Source organism: Ailuropoda melanoleuca, chromosome 12, assembly GCF_002007445.2.
Source record: "Ailuropoda melanoleuca isolate Jingjing chromosome 12, ASM200744v2, whole genome shotgun sequence".
Taxonomy (NCBI): domain Eukaryota; kingdom Metazoa; phylum Chordata; class Mammalia; order Carnivora; family Ursidae; genus Ailuropoda; species Ailuropoda melanoleuca.
The window spans coordinates 18831116-18844295 of NC_048229.1; the positions used below are offsets into that span (position 1 = coordinate 18831116).

A 13180-nucleotide genomic window follows, 5' to 3' on the forward strand; every position below is an offset into this window, starting at 1 on the left:
AGCAGCCCTGCCAGCCCCGCCCCGCGCCACCGCGCCAGCCAATCCTTGGGAGGGTTCCGCCCATTCTCTTGCCCCATTGGGGAAATTCAATTTGGAGGCCGCGCCCCCAGGGCAGGTCCCGCCCCATGCGGTCCTGGTTGTAGGGGATTGTAGTCTTGCGGCCCCGCGACCTTGGCTGGTTGGGCAGGGGACAGCAGGAGGACGGAGCTTCGCACCAAAGTCGCGAAGGGTTGTGGATGAAGCCAGGGTAAGTGGCCTGGGCTCGTCCGACTCGTGGAGTCTTCAGAACAGCCCCTCTCCGCCCTCCTCTTTGTTCGTGAGACCTTGTCCCTTCCCCCGACTCCGCCCCCTTCTCGCGTTAGCGTTTGGGCTTGGCTGCCGCCCAGGCTGCTTTTGGGACACCTGGTCCCGGCCACCTCAGAGCGGGGACTGTGACCGGCAGCACGTCGACCCTATGTTGGTGCATCTCACGGAGCATCTCAGGTGGAGCAGATCAATCACAACAACCCTTCCCCAGTCGACACACCTTTGTACAGACGTTGCCTTCGTCTATCATGCTTTTCCCTTCCGAGCCCCCTCAGGGTCCGCCTCAGGTTGCGCTCATTCGATAAATGGGGAAAAGCCCAGAGAGAGCCAACATGCCCAAGACAACACCAGGAATCAGCCAGGGGACCCAAGAGCTCAGATCCACTGGAGAGGGCGGCCCCCAGTATCTCGAGATGGATGCCCAGGACCCTCCCCCGACCCACACATCCAGAGTCATTGGACCCTACCTGTTCAAGGAGCCCGGGAGGTGGGGTCTGGAGTCCTGTCTGTCAAATAAAAACAATACCAACTCCGTATTGAACTTGCCGTGTGCCAGGTATATAATCCCTATAACGACCGTTTGAGCCCAGGGTTACGGTCCCATTTTACAGTTGAGGACAACAGCTGATAGGTAGTGGAACTGTGATTCATCCCAGCACCTTTTGAGCCCAGAATTTGCTTTTACTGACTGTGATGTGGGGTTTTGGGGAAGTGGTTTCAGCCTTTTGCCCCAGCAGAGCCCCACACCCCGCTGTCCAGGTCCTCTGTGACCACCCACCCACCCCACCTCTCCCCCATCTAGGGAGAGGGCCAGTGCACTCCCAGACTCTTTTAAAAGGTGTCATCTTATTTCACCCCCACATCCCTGAGGGGTGGTTCCACTTGACACAGGAGAAAACCAAGGCACAGAGAGGGAACAGACTTGTGAAGGTCACACAGGAGGAGGAGCAAACAATTTGGAGGCCTTGGTTCGAAGTCCCCTTCTGCTAGGCGGGCCCCATCTAGGCCCTCTCTACTTGACCTAGATGCCATCTTATTCACCAGAACGAGGGGCAGCGCCCTCCAAGGCTAACTTGGTCCTACTTCAAAGCTCCTGCGGCCCTGGGAAGGTCGATTGGCGTGGGGCATGCCTGGGTTACCTGGGATTCTCAGGGCCTACCTGTGTGGCGGCTGGCGGCTCCAATAAATGGCTCGCTTCGTGCTAGCCCCGCCCCCCCCGCCCCCGTCACGCAGGCTGGGAGGAACCACACAGGTGTGTCTGTGCCTGCGGATTTAATATGTCGCGCACGCGCTCGCCAGGTCTTGGCAGTACGGAAAAGGTGCGTGGGTCTCTCCCCACCGTCAAACCCTCAGGGCTGGGGTCCTCCTCCAGACCTACCGGCCTGACTCTTTCTTCCTCCCTGCAGAGGGTGGGGCGGGATGACGGTGGTGGCAAAACAAAGATCAAAGCATAGCCGGGTATAGTGCCGGGAAGCTTTCAGCCACAGCCCAGGAAGGAGTAAACATCCCACGAGGAGGGCCTGCCATTAACTGAGCACCCGTTGCATGTCAGACACAGGGTTTGACCTATTGCAAGTTGAGCACTGTGCAAGGTAATATTACCTGGATTTTACAGAGGAGGAAGTTTAGGGAAGTGAAGTCACCTTGGGCTGGTAATGGCATTCAAACTTGAGTGGAATTCTGCCCTATGCCTAAGGCCCTTTCCTCCATTTTGCTGCCTCTAGGATGGGGGAATCCTGGAAGACTTTTCAGAGGAGGTGATTTGCAAAGGAAGGGTGCAAAGAAATCCATCACACAGAGGAGATGGGGAAAGGCATGGAAGGGTATTTGTGGCAGGGGAATAGTGTGAGTTAAGGCTGGGAGGTTTGTAAGTAGGAAAAGGAGGAGAGATGGGTTGTGGATGAAGCAGGAAATGGAGATGGGAGTGGGCCCTGAATCCTAGGTGAGCAAAATGCACATATTTTGGAGGCACTGGGGAGGCCAAGCTTCAGTATCCATCTGTAAAATGAGAGGAATTTACTGGCATGCCTCAGGCCTTCCCGACGCAAGGGGCTGTAACAGAAAGGGTCTAGATTCCTCCAGGTCCAGTCCTGGACTGGCAGAGCGGGGAAGTGGCTGGAGCAGTTCAGGGGCCAAGGGTAATATTTTGCTCCAGTGCCTGCATCTGAGAATAAATATTTTACCAAGCTGGAAGGGCCAGATCCCTGAATCACCCTGGCTTCCCCTCCCCCCAGCTAGGGTCCTGCAGAAGGCAAGAGAGGTGATGGGTCTTAGCGCTGGCTCTGCCCCAGGCAAAGTTTTGGTCCCTCCAAAGCCTCAGTTTCCTTATCTGCACAAAGGAGGAATTATGACCTGAGCTCCATAAGCCCTTTCCTCCTAGACTACACAATATAAAATCCCAAGACTTTCAGGGAGAACCCACCTTGGGATATGCTCGCAAGTGGCTGTGAGGCCAGCCAAGGCCAGAACCTTGGGTCTATGGGGAGTCCAGGGGCTGCTGGGCACGAGGAGGAATGGAGGGTTAGACATGGGTTGGAGTTGGGCCTGCTGTTGGGGTCTCACAGCCTAGTCAGAGTAGGCAGAGACACAGTGTCTAGACTCTAAAAGTGGTACAGAACGAAGCCCTCATTTGCTGTTTGGCATGCTGAGGGGATGGCAAAGGGCAATCTGGAGAAGGGAACAGCATCAACAAAGGAGGGGTGGTAACACTGTGAGGATTTTGTTGGGAAAAAGTCAAGCAGGTGAAGCTGGAGCATGAGGTCATTGATGAGAACTGGTCCTTACTGGGGTTGGTGGGATCCAGGGCTGTAGCCTTCTTCCTCATGGGTAGAACTGGAGGCTCCCATGGCCATGGCCAGCAGCCCCAGGAATAGGACTGGGGACCCGTTTGGCAAACCAGTTTGGCAAGGCCGTTTCCTCTGTGATGTCATCCAGCTGCTGTGTTCTCTGAGTGACAGTGCCAGATAAACTTCCGGCCTTGGAGGAGAAGGGGGCCTGGCCTTAAGTGCTGAAGGATGGGAAAGGAGTGACTCTTCCTTGGAAGCTTGGAGGCAAGTGGGCCCTGGGAAGGAGAAAGAGGCCTGAGATGCCCAGGAACGCTAACAACCCAGCCTCATGGAAGAAGGAGAGGATTCGGGATGGGCTAGTCTGGACCTCTTGTGACTTCTGGGGGGTTCCCTGATGGCTGACATCCATCTAAGTTCATGACAGGGGCCCTGTGTAATTACTGCTCAATGAGTTGGAGCCAGGCTCCAGATCACCCTTATAATACACGAGTGGCAATTTTGTTATTACCAAGACCCTCACAGCTCTCTAGCTCTATGAGGTAGGACCATCATTATACAGAAGAGGAGACAGGCTCAGTGAGGCCAGGCCATGCCCACACCTCACACAGGCTTTGAACCTAGAATCCTTATTCTTTTTTTTTTTTTTTTTAAGATTTCATTTATTCATTTGACAGAGAGAGAGACAGCCAGCGAGAGAGGGAACACAAGCAGGGGGAGTGGGAAAGGAAGAAGCAGGGCTCCCAGTGGAGGAGCCTGATGTGGGGCTCGATCCCAGGACTCTGGGATCACGCCCTGAGCTGAAGGCAGACGCTTAATGACTGAGCCACCCCGGTGCCCGTAGAATCCATATTCTTAACCACAGTACCCTGCCGTCTGCCATTTGGGATCTGCCATGTGCCTATATGGGCTCTTGTCCTATTTCTTAACTGTCGCTGAATCTGGGCATCGTAGAGTTCTAGGTGCCCACCTTGTGATCCCAGTAGGTAATCTGAGTCCCAGAGAGGGCAAGGAGCGGGCTTCAGGTCATGCGGCAACTTGGAGGTGGAGCCACTCTGCACCCCAGAACCCCAGCCTCCCCAATCCCTTGTTTCCCCCTTGGCCTGGCACACCCAGGCATGAAATAGCGCTTGGCACTTACCGAGTGCCCATTGTGTGCCAGTCACTCATTTACTCCTCACCACAGCCCTGTGAGGTAGGTGCTCAGATTATACCCACTTGATAGATAAAGACGCTCAAGCTCAGAGAGGGAATGTCACCGAGTCGAGCTGACACAGCGCGTTGGTGGTACGACTGGGATCCGAACCCAGGTGTGTGGCCCTTTCCCCTTGGGGGACCCAGTAGCCCTCGCGGGAGGCCCGGAAGACCTCTAGGCAGGAGGGGAGATGGCCCCTTTGCAGGCTCCAGAGGCAAGCAGGGTCCAGTTGGTAGTTTCCACGCAGTCCTGGCCTCTCCGGGCCGGGTAGAAAAGTGCTGAGGCTGTGGAAATGCTCTGAACCTTCCCAGAGGAGGCGGCCACGGTGGGAGGGAGTGCTCGGGGCAGACCTCAGAGCCAAGCGGAGACGTGGCGGCTGGACCCGCTGCAGGCGAGGGAGGGCAGGCGGGGTGGGGCCCAAACCCAAACCGGCCTCCGGAGCAGCTTTCCCAGCCGTCCTCCCACCCAGCCCGGCCCTGCCCGCCCTTCTAGCTCCCCATCTGGATTTGAGACGAGGACTCTGGGCCTAATAATAGCTGAGTGGCAGCAAAGGCAATGGCTGGAGCTGCAGTCCGTGGAGGGCTGGGGTCCCCCATTGTTTTGTGCTGGCTTGGAACAGGTTTCAGAATAAAAATAATAGCAAGTATTTATGAAGGGCGTGCAGGTGCCAAGCTTTGTGCTAAGGCTTAGCCCACAGTAACTCATTTATTCCTCACAGCCACCCCAATGAGATGAGACTGTTATTGGCCCTATTTGAGGGATAGAGAAACTGAGGCACAGAGAGTTAAGCAACTTGCTTCTGATGATTAGGGCAGCCTCCAACTGCTGAGCACACACCTGTCCATCCCGGACGCTGTGCTAAGCACTTTCGTGTGTTTTCCCATTTGAGGAAACTACATGAGGCATTATGGGCAGATTGTCATTTACTGAGATGAGGAAATAAAGACCCAGAAAGAAAAGGGACTTGCCCAGGGTCACATGGCTCAAGAGACAGAGTTGAGACTCAAACCCAGGACTCCCCTCCCAAGCTCTAGGGAAGTTAGGAGCTTGGCTTCTGGAATCAGACAAACCTGAGTAAGTGGGGACATCATTGCTCCTTAGTTGTGTGGCATCAGTAAATTGCATCACCCACCCAAGCCTCTGTTTTCTCCTCTTAAAATGGGGTTTTGGCTAAGATGACACTATACCACTTGCCAGATGGTAAGCCCACCCTGGGGGTAGTAGGTCATTTATATTGTGCATTTACATGATGCATTCACTCATTCAATTCTCACAACAGCCCCCAAGGTGGGGACTCCTCTCGTACCTGTTTCACAGAAGAGAGAGAAATAGGAGGCTCAGAGAGGGAAAGGGCATATGAGTCAGGATTGGAACCCAGTGCTGTGATTCCAGAGGCTGAGCTCTTATCTCTTTACACTTTGCCCTCTGACAGCAAGGCAAAGAGGGGCTGTGGGCTATGCCCGGGTCACACAGCAAGGTAGGTCTTTAGGGACATCTGATGTGCGAAGACCAGGAGGGGAACACCTGTCTGCCAGCCCCGTTCACTGAAGTCACAGCTTCTTCAGGTTTGGAGCTCAGGATGTTCCCTAGCCTCAAATTTCTGTGAAGATGCCCTGTTCTTCCAAAGGCTAGAGCAAGATCCAGATTTAGGGGCCTCTTCCCCAGGAGGCTAGGGTGCTGGATTGTGGGTTCGGCTAGCAGAGGTGGAGAGGTTCCTTCTAGCCAAAGAGGACTGGTCCTCAGAGTCACCAGTGAAGCTTATGGCATGAAGAGAACTTCAGGTTTTGCTTAAATCCTGATTCTTCCATTGACTCTCTACTTTATCTTCCTGGGCCTCAGTTTCCTCATTTTTCAGATGGGGGCCACTAATACCTCCTGTGGTGGACTGTTTGCAAAAATAACTGCGATGCTTTGCTCCCTATAAGCAAGACCCTTTGCAATGGGACATTGAAACCCCTCCCATCAGGAGATAGAATCCGTTTCTTCACTCTCTGAATCAGCGCTCAGCCATGTGACTTATTTTGGCCAACAAAATGGTGACACTGCCAGTTCTGAGCCTGGACCTTAAGAGATCTTTAGCTTCTGGTTGTTCTCTTGGAAGCGTCTCAGTGGGCACGTGAACAAACCTGGGTCTCCTCCATGAGGATGACAGACCACCGGAACAGGAGCGAGTTGTCCTAGTGGAGGCTGTCCTCATCAGTCACCAGCTGATCCCACAGCTGACCACAGATGAATGCCTAAGCCCTACTGAGACCAGAAGAACCTCTAGCTGAGCCCAGCCCAAATTGCCCGTCTGTGAAGTCATGAGCTAAATAAATTGTTGCTGTTTTGAGGCACTAAGTTTGGGGTGATCTGTTATGCAGCATTGCTGTGGCAATTAATAACTGGTATACAGGGTTTTTTAAAAATTTTTTTTGTTTGTTTATTTAAGTAACCTCTACACCCAACGTGGGGCTTGAACTCATGACCCCGAGATCAAGAGTCACATGCTTTTCCAACTGAGTCAGCCAGGGCACCCCTGGTATACAGCTTTATTTAGTGTCATTAATGTAACAAACCAAAAACCTCAGTGGCATAACCCAATCGGAATTTAGTTTATTTCTCACTCACACAAAGTCTGATAAAGGGCAGGGCTCTCCTAACCCATCTCTCTTGGAAGGCACCTCTCTTCCAAGCAATGACTCTCTCGGGCCCTCCCTGGAATCCATTTTTGAGTCTTCTGCATGTGTAAAGGGAGCCTAGATATCAAAAGAGGCTCACCCACTCTTAATTGCTTTGCCCAGGGGTGATGTGTAATTTCACTGGCCACGTGACTCTGCTAACTACAAGTGAGGTTGAGGCTGTGCTCTGCTCGTGTGCCCAGGAAGAGGGAGTAGGTTGGAGAACACAAAGCATTGTTTCTGCCACACGCTCTCCCTCACCAGGCGGTCATGAGGGGCAAGCAGAGAATTAACATCTATAAAGAACTAGTTCTAGCACCTAGCACAGCATGGTTTGAATAAGGGACAATTTATAGGTGAAGTATCCAAGGCTCAGAGAGGTTGAGGAATTTGCCTCAAATCACACAACGCGCCAGTTGAGTAGCTGTTTTGTGAAGGGTTCAGGACAGATCTGGAGTTGGACAGGTCTGGGTATATAAGTCTCAACCCTGTCAATTCCTCACTGTGTGACATTAGGTGAGTTACTTAGTTCCTCTGGGCTTCAGTTTCCTCATCCACAAAATGGGGAGAGGAATAGTTCCAAGCTCATAAGGTTGGGGTGAGCGTTCAGGAACTCGTGCGTGTCAAGAGCTGAGCTTAGATCCTGGTACGTGGGCACTGCTTAGTAAATATGAGCCCCTGCACAGATGTGATGCTATTTCTGATCTTACCTTCCCACGGTCAACAAATTTGCTATGTTTTGCGCAAATTCTGTCCCTTCCCTCTACCTCTTGTGGTGTGAATGGTCTTATTTACTTGGTTGAGAGAAGAAAACTTTTCCTCGGTTGAGTATTAGTCACTCAACAAACTTTTATAAGCGCAAAGCCCCCAAGCACCCATAGCTGTTCTGCTGATAGAGGTCTGAAATGCCCTCATTATTGCTTCCTGTAGACTAAAGCGTGGCCCTGTGAAATGCATCCCCTTCCCAATCCACCCCTAGGATCGTCCCATCACTGAGAAAGGGGCAGGGCGAGAGGGTCTGGAGCTAATGGGCTCCAGCTGGGGAAAGGCCAGAGACAGAGCAGACCCCGCTGGGTGTGTGGTCCGGGCCTTCTGCAAATGTCTGCCCACAGAGGAGGAAAGGTCCAAGATGGGTAAGAAGTGGCTTCCCCTCCTTTTTCCCCCCCACGTAAGTCATCTCTGAGCCTCCCTTTGCAGCCTGCCAGACAGAGGTTCATGAGCATATGCTGAAACTTGGCAGGTCTCATGGAGCTGACAGTCTGGATGGGGAGACAGACTCGGCAAACAGAGCACCATATAAAGTTATTACAGATTCGGGTGAGCTCTGTGGGGGAGGGGCCACATGACACCCTGGGAGCATGTCCTGGGGGCCTACTTTACATGATTTGTAAAGTTGTGTTTTGAATGGATAATCCTAGGAGGTCAGAGAAGGTGTCTCTCAGCAGATAATTATTCTCAGATCTGGAGGATAAGAAGAAATTTGTTGAACAAAGAACTGAGTTGGTGTTGGGGTGAGGGGTGGTGTTCCAGGCAGGGGGAACAGGCTGTGCAAATGCAGGAACAGCCTCCAGGAACTGAAGGAGGACCCATGTGAGTGCAGTTGGAAGGGTAAGGGAGGAGTGGGGTGGCAATGAAGGGAGAGGGGAGCAGGAGCCCAGACCAAAGGGTCCCTGTAGGTGGTACTGGCTATATAATTTGTGGGGTCTGGTGCAAAATGAAAACAGGAAGCCCCTCATTCAAAAATTATTCAGAATTTCAAAATGGTGATGAGAACATTAAACCAAGCATGGTGCCCTGTGGAACTGCACAGATCATATGCCTGTGAAGGACTTCACGGTGAGGGCTGGAGGGAGCCACTGAAGGCTTTTGAGCCAGGGGTGATAAGCTCTGATTTGCATAAGCTTTAGTTACTCTCTCACTACACCACACCTGGGTGGTATGTGGCCCTCTTCTCTGCACAGGTGGCCTGATTCCTTTTCCTGAAATACTTAAAAAGTCATTCTCCTGCTCAAGAACCTGCAATGGCTTTCACCCCCTAATCAGATCCTGCCCAAACTCCCTCCACAAGCACTCAAGGTCCTTCATAATGTGCCCTCACATGATTTGGTTAACCTGTTGCCAACACAGGCTGTTGAGATGATGAACTAACTCGAGGACACAGAGCAATTACAGGAGGGCAAGCCAGGACTAGAACCCAGGTCTCCTGATGTTTTCCCACCCTGCCTTGGAGGAGTGTGAAGCCTCCCAGTGTGCTTTGTACCACACCCCCGCCCCCCAGCACAGAACCTTGCACCTAGTAACTGCTCAATACATGCCTGGAGCACATCTTTGCCAAGGTCATGGTGTTCCAGGGTCCAGGATGCAGTTAGCGTCCTTCCTGACTCCTCCTCTCATCCCCCCTACCTCTAGCCATTCACCAAGCACCACCGCACGCTGGGGTGCCTGGTGGGCCAGGTCGTGCCTGCAGACATGTGTCTGGCCCACACAACTTTTTATTTTATTTTATTTTTAAAGATTTTATTTATTTATTTGACAGAGAAAGAGAGAGCACAAGCAGGGGGAAGAGCAGAAGGAGAAGGAAAAGCTGACTCCCCGCTGAGCAAGGAGCCCAATGCAGGCTCTATCCCAGGACCCTGGGATCATGACCTGAGCTGAAGGCAGAACCTTAACCGACTGAGCCACCCAGGTGCCCCGACACAGCTATTTAAAAGTTTCTTTTTTTTTTTTTTAAATTTTTTTTAAAGATTTTATTTATTTATTTGACAGAGATAGAGACAGCCAGCGAGAGAGAGAACACAAGCAGAGGGAGTGGGAGAGGAAGAAGCAGGCTCATAGCAGAGGAGCCTGATGTGGGGCTCGATCCCATAACACCGGGATCACGCCCTGAGCCGAAGGCAGATGCCCAACCGCTGTGCCACCCAGGCGCCCCTAAAAGTTTCTTTTTTTAATTTGTCATTGACATTTAAAAAATCAGGAAATTTCACAGGGAAATCTGCATTTCTGTTTCTCTGTAGTCTCCAGCCTGGGTGTGGATTCCCCCAGGGTAGCTCCTCCCTTCTGAAGTGAAGTCAATCCTCCAATGGGATTCAACCGTAAGCCCCCACTGGGCCTGTGGAATTTTGGACCTTGAAGAAAGAATGCCCTACTTTCCACCAAGGAGCAATCAGGATTCTGGAATATGACCAATCAGGATTCTGGAATATGACCAATCAGGTGAATAACTTCTCCTTCTGGGGGGCGGGACCAGGAAAGGTAAACCCCGCCCCCACTCTGACTACAGGAAGAGGGAGGGATGCCCATGACCTCGTGTTGCTGGTGTGGGTGAGAGCCTGTACACAATGGGCAAACTGGTTTGCAATTAGAGAGTAATTAGTTACCAGCTAATTAATGCACAATACAGCTGAGGGGCTGGGAGGAGAACAAGGGACTGAAACTCTGAAAGGAACCTCAGGTCTCTTTCAGGAAAAATATTAAGAGAGGGCAATGAGGAATCCCCAGGGTAATGTTTGAAAAGCTTTTATGTTGCTGAAGGAGATGTTAATGTTCAGAAGCCCCCCAAGCAAAGGATTTGGTCCCTCTGAGAAGCAGGTGGGTCTAACGAGGCTGTGATGTTTGGGGCTGGAAGGTATGGAGTGGGACTGAGGAAGAATAACCCTTTTTTACTTTGGGGGGCACAATGCTTTTGGGTACTAGGAAAGATTCTTTGCAAAAACTAGAAACCTCCCTGGATCACCCTGAGCAAAAGGGGACTCTATTAGAAGACCATCAGAAGTGGTATTAAGATTATAGAAAAGGTAGGGGTGCCTGGGTGGCTCAGTCGTTGAGCATCTGCCTTCGGCTCGGGGTATAATCCCAGCATTCCAGGATCGAGTCCCACATCGGGCTCCTCCGCTGGGAGCCTGCTTCTTCCTCTACCACTCCCCCTGCTGTGTTCCCTCTCTCGCTTGTTGTCTCTCTGTTACATAAATAAATAAAATCTGTAAAAAAAAAAAAAAAGATTATAGAAAAGGTAGAAACAACAAACTCATTGTTTTAGTCCAAATTGTTTTCTGGGTTCCAGACTTCCTTGTGATCAGCCTGTTGGTTAGAAGTACACACTTATTGCATTTGGGAGCTGTGGTCCGTGGACCAGCTGATTTGGCATCTCCTAGGAACTTGTTAGAAATGCTGAGTCTGGGCCCCCCCAGACCTACTGAACCAGAATCTGTATTTCAACAAGATTTTCAGGGGAATTCATGTGCACATTGTAGTTTGGGTTTGTGGCCACAAGAATCAACTGGGTGCTGAGAAGGAGGATGTTTCATAAACCCGAAGCTTCCTAGGCCTTCGAGAAGAGCTGTTGCCTTGGTGGCCTACAGGAGATGAGTGTTTCCCGGGCTCCACTGGGAAGAGGTCAATAAAATAGGCAGATAGTCTTGAGCCACCAATTCCTACCCAGGTGCTAGTGGGGCAGGAGTCTGGCCTACAGCAGCTGGCTCCTCAGGTGGGAGACGGGCCGGAGACACCCAGGCGTGTGACTTGTCAAGGAGAACACTGCTCCGGATCCTAGAGAGAATGCCCTGTATGCTTCTGGGTCTCTACTTAGGGGGCTCTATTTTGAGGCCTTCATCTGCTTGGTTGAAGGAAGGCAGAGGGTGGCCTGGGCCGATGTTGGAGCTGGGGACCTTCAACCTTCCTGCTTTGCTCTGGGCAAGCAGTTCCTAAAAGCTTCTCTTGGGACACAGAATGGGAGTAACAATATTGACTTGGCCCTATAGGGAGTTTCAGAGCCCCTTCACCCTTTATCATAGTTGATCTTCATAACGATCTCGTACAAAGGACCAAAAAGAAACAGCCAAGCATGGATGGCTTCTGCCTCTGAAAAGGGTTGAATTCAACCCCAGGAGTGACTGTAACATCTAAGTTTAGTGAGACCTGCTACTTAACTTGTACCTCCCTCTTGGTTTGTTAAAGTCTTGTTCTCAAATTAGAAGTGCTGTTGAGTTAGGAGGTTGGGTCAGGGGTGAGCTCATCCTTTCACATTATGAAGTTGTTCATTTAAAGTATGCCCATGTTAGAGCTCTCTGTAAGAGACAAGTATCCATCCAAGCTTGTTCAATACTTGGCGGGGTGTGAGAGTTTCTTTTTCAGAGCCAGCACATTACTGGAGGAAGGCAATTCCTACTTCTCCCACTTATTGCTGTCATGGGAGAAAGGATCTCCCACCTGCCACCCACAGGTTCCAGGTGTCACTTGGCAGCTGGAGGCAGCTCCCAAAATTACAGACAGAGAGATTCCAGAAGGAAATTGTCAGTCTCTATGGGGCTCACCTTATGTCTCCAAAACTTATTAAATGACATCACAAGTAAGGCTTGGCAAATAGGATGATGGAGTCTGGTCAGTGAGGACAGACAGAAGCCTGCGGGCATGGATGTACACAGGAACGGAAATGGAGACCTGACAACAGGTGACGGTGATGACAGAGCTGAGATCCCTGGAAGGAGAATGAACAATCCCAGTTAACATTGCAGAGCACTTCCACGAGCATGGTCCTCCTTTATCCTTGGCAGCCCTGAGAGGTAAGATAGAATTATACCCATTTTACAGATAAGGATCCTAAGGTCTAACAAGTTCATGGAGCAACACATAACTAAGCCAGTGCTTAGTGGGTGTACAGCTGATGTTTGTGGAATACAAGTAGAGAGTGTGCATTTGATAGCACTTTTTTTTTTTTAAAGATTTTATTTATTTATTCAACAGAGATAGAGACAGCCAGCGAGAGAGGGAACACAGGCAGGGGGAGTGCTCGGAGAGGAAGAAGCAGGCTCATAGCAGAAGAGCCTGATGTGGGGCTCGATCCCACAATGCTGGGATCACGCCCTGAGCCGAAGGCAGACGCTTAACCGCTCTGCCACCCAGGCGCCCTCTTGATAACACTTTTTAAGTGATGAGAAATTTATAGTTTTGTCTAGCCTTAAGTATCTCCCCACAAGATGCTTGCTAATTGTTGTAAAGGGGTCCTTTACAACAGAGAAACTTGGCTGAAGTCTCCTTAACTAAGTGATCGACATTAACATCACCAGTAATAATCATGTTGACAGAATGTAGTCCCTGAATGATGCACTAAGAAGGGTACAACATCACTTGGTGGCATTCTTGCCAAAAATGTAGAATCTTTTTTTTTTTTTTTAAAGATTTTATTTATTTATTCGACAGAGATAGAGACAGCCAGCGAGAGAGGGAACACAAGCAGGGGG

At 51.0% G+C, this 13180-nt stretch overlaps 1 long non-coding RNA gene across 2 annotated transcripts in view; it reads left to right on the forward strand.

Moving 5' to 3' along the window:
• Window positions 1-10: 10 nt before the first annotated feature.
• The window catches only part of LOC109489047, a 35741-nt gene continuing 22571 nt past the window's right edge, over window positions 11-13180 (forward strand). Inside the window, exons 1-2 of one of the 2 annotated variants that reach the window (XR_004618874.1) lie at window positions 11-247; window positions 9959-10157. This is a non-coding gene — a long non-coding RNA (uncharacterized LOC109489047). The remainder of the gene's footprint in view (window positions 248-9958; window positions 10158-13180) is intronic. The other variant, XR_004618875.1, reaches the window with a different exon arrangement.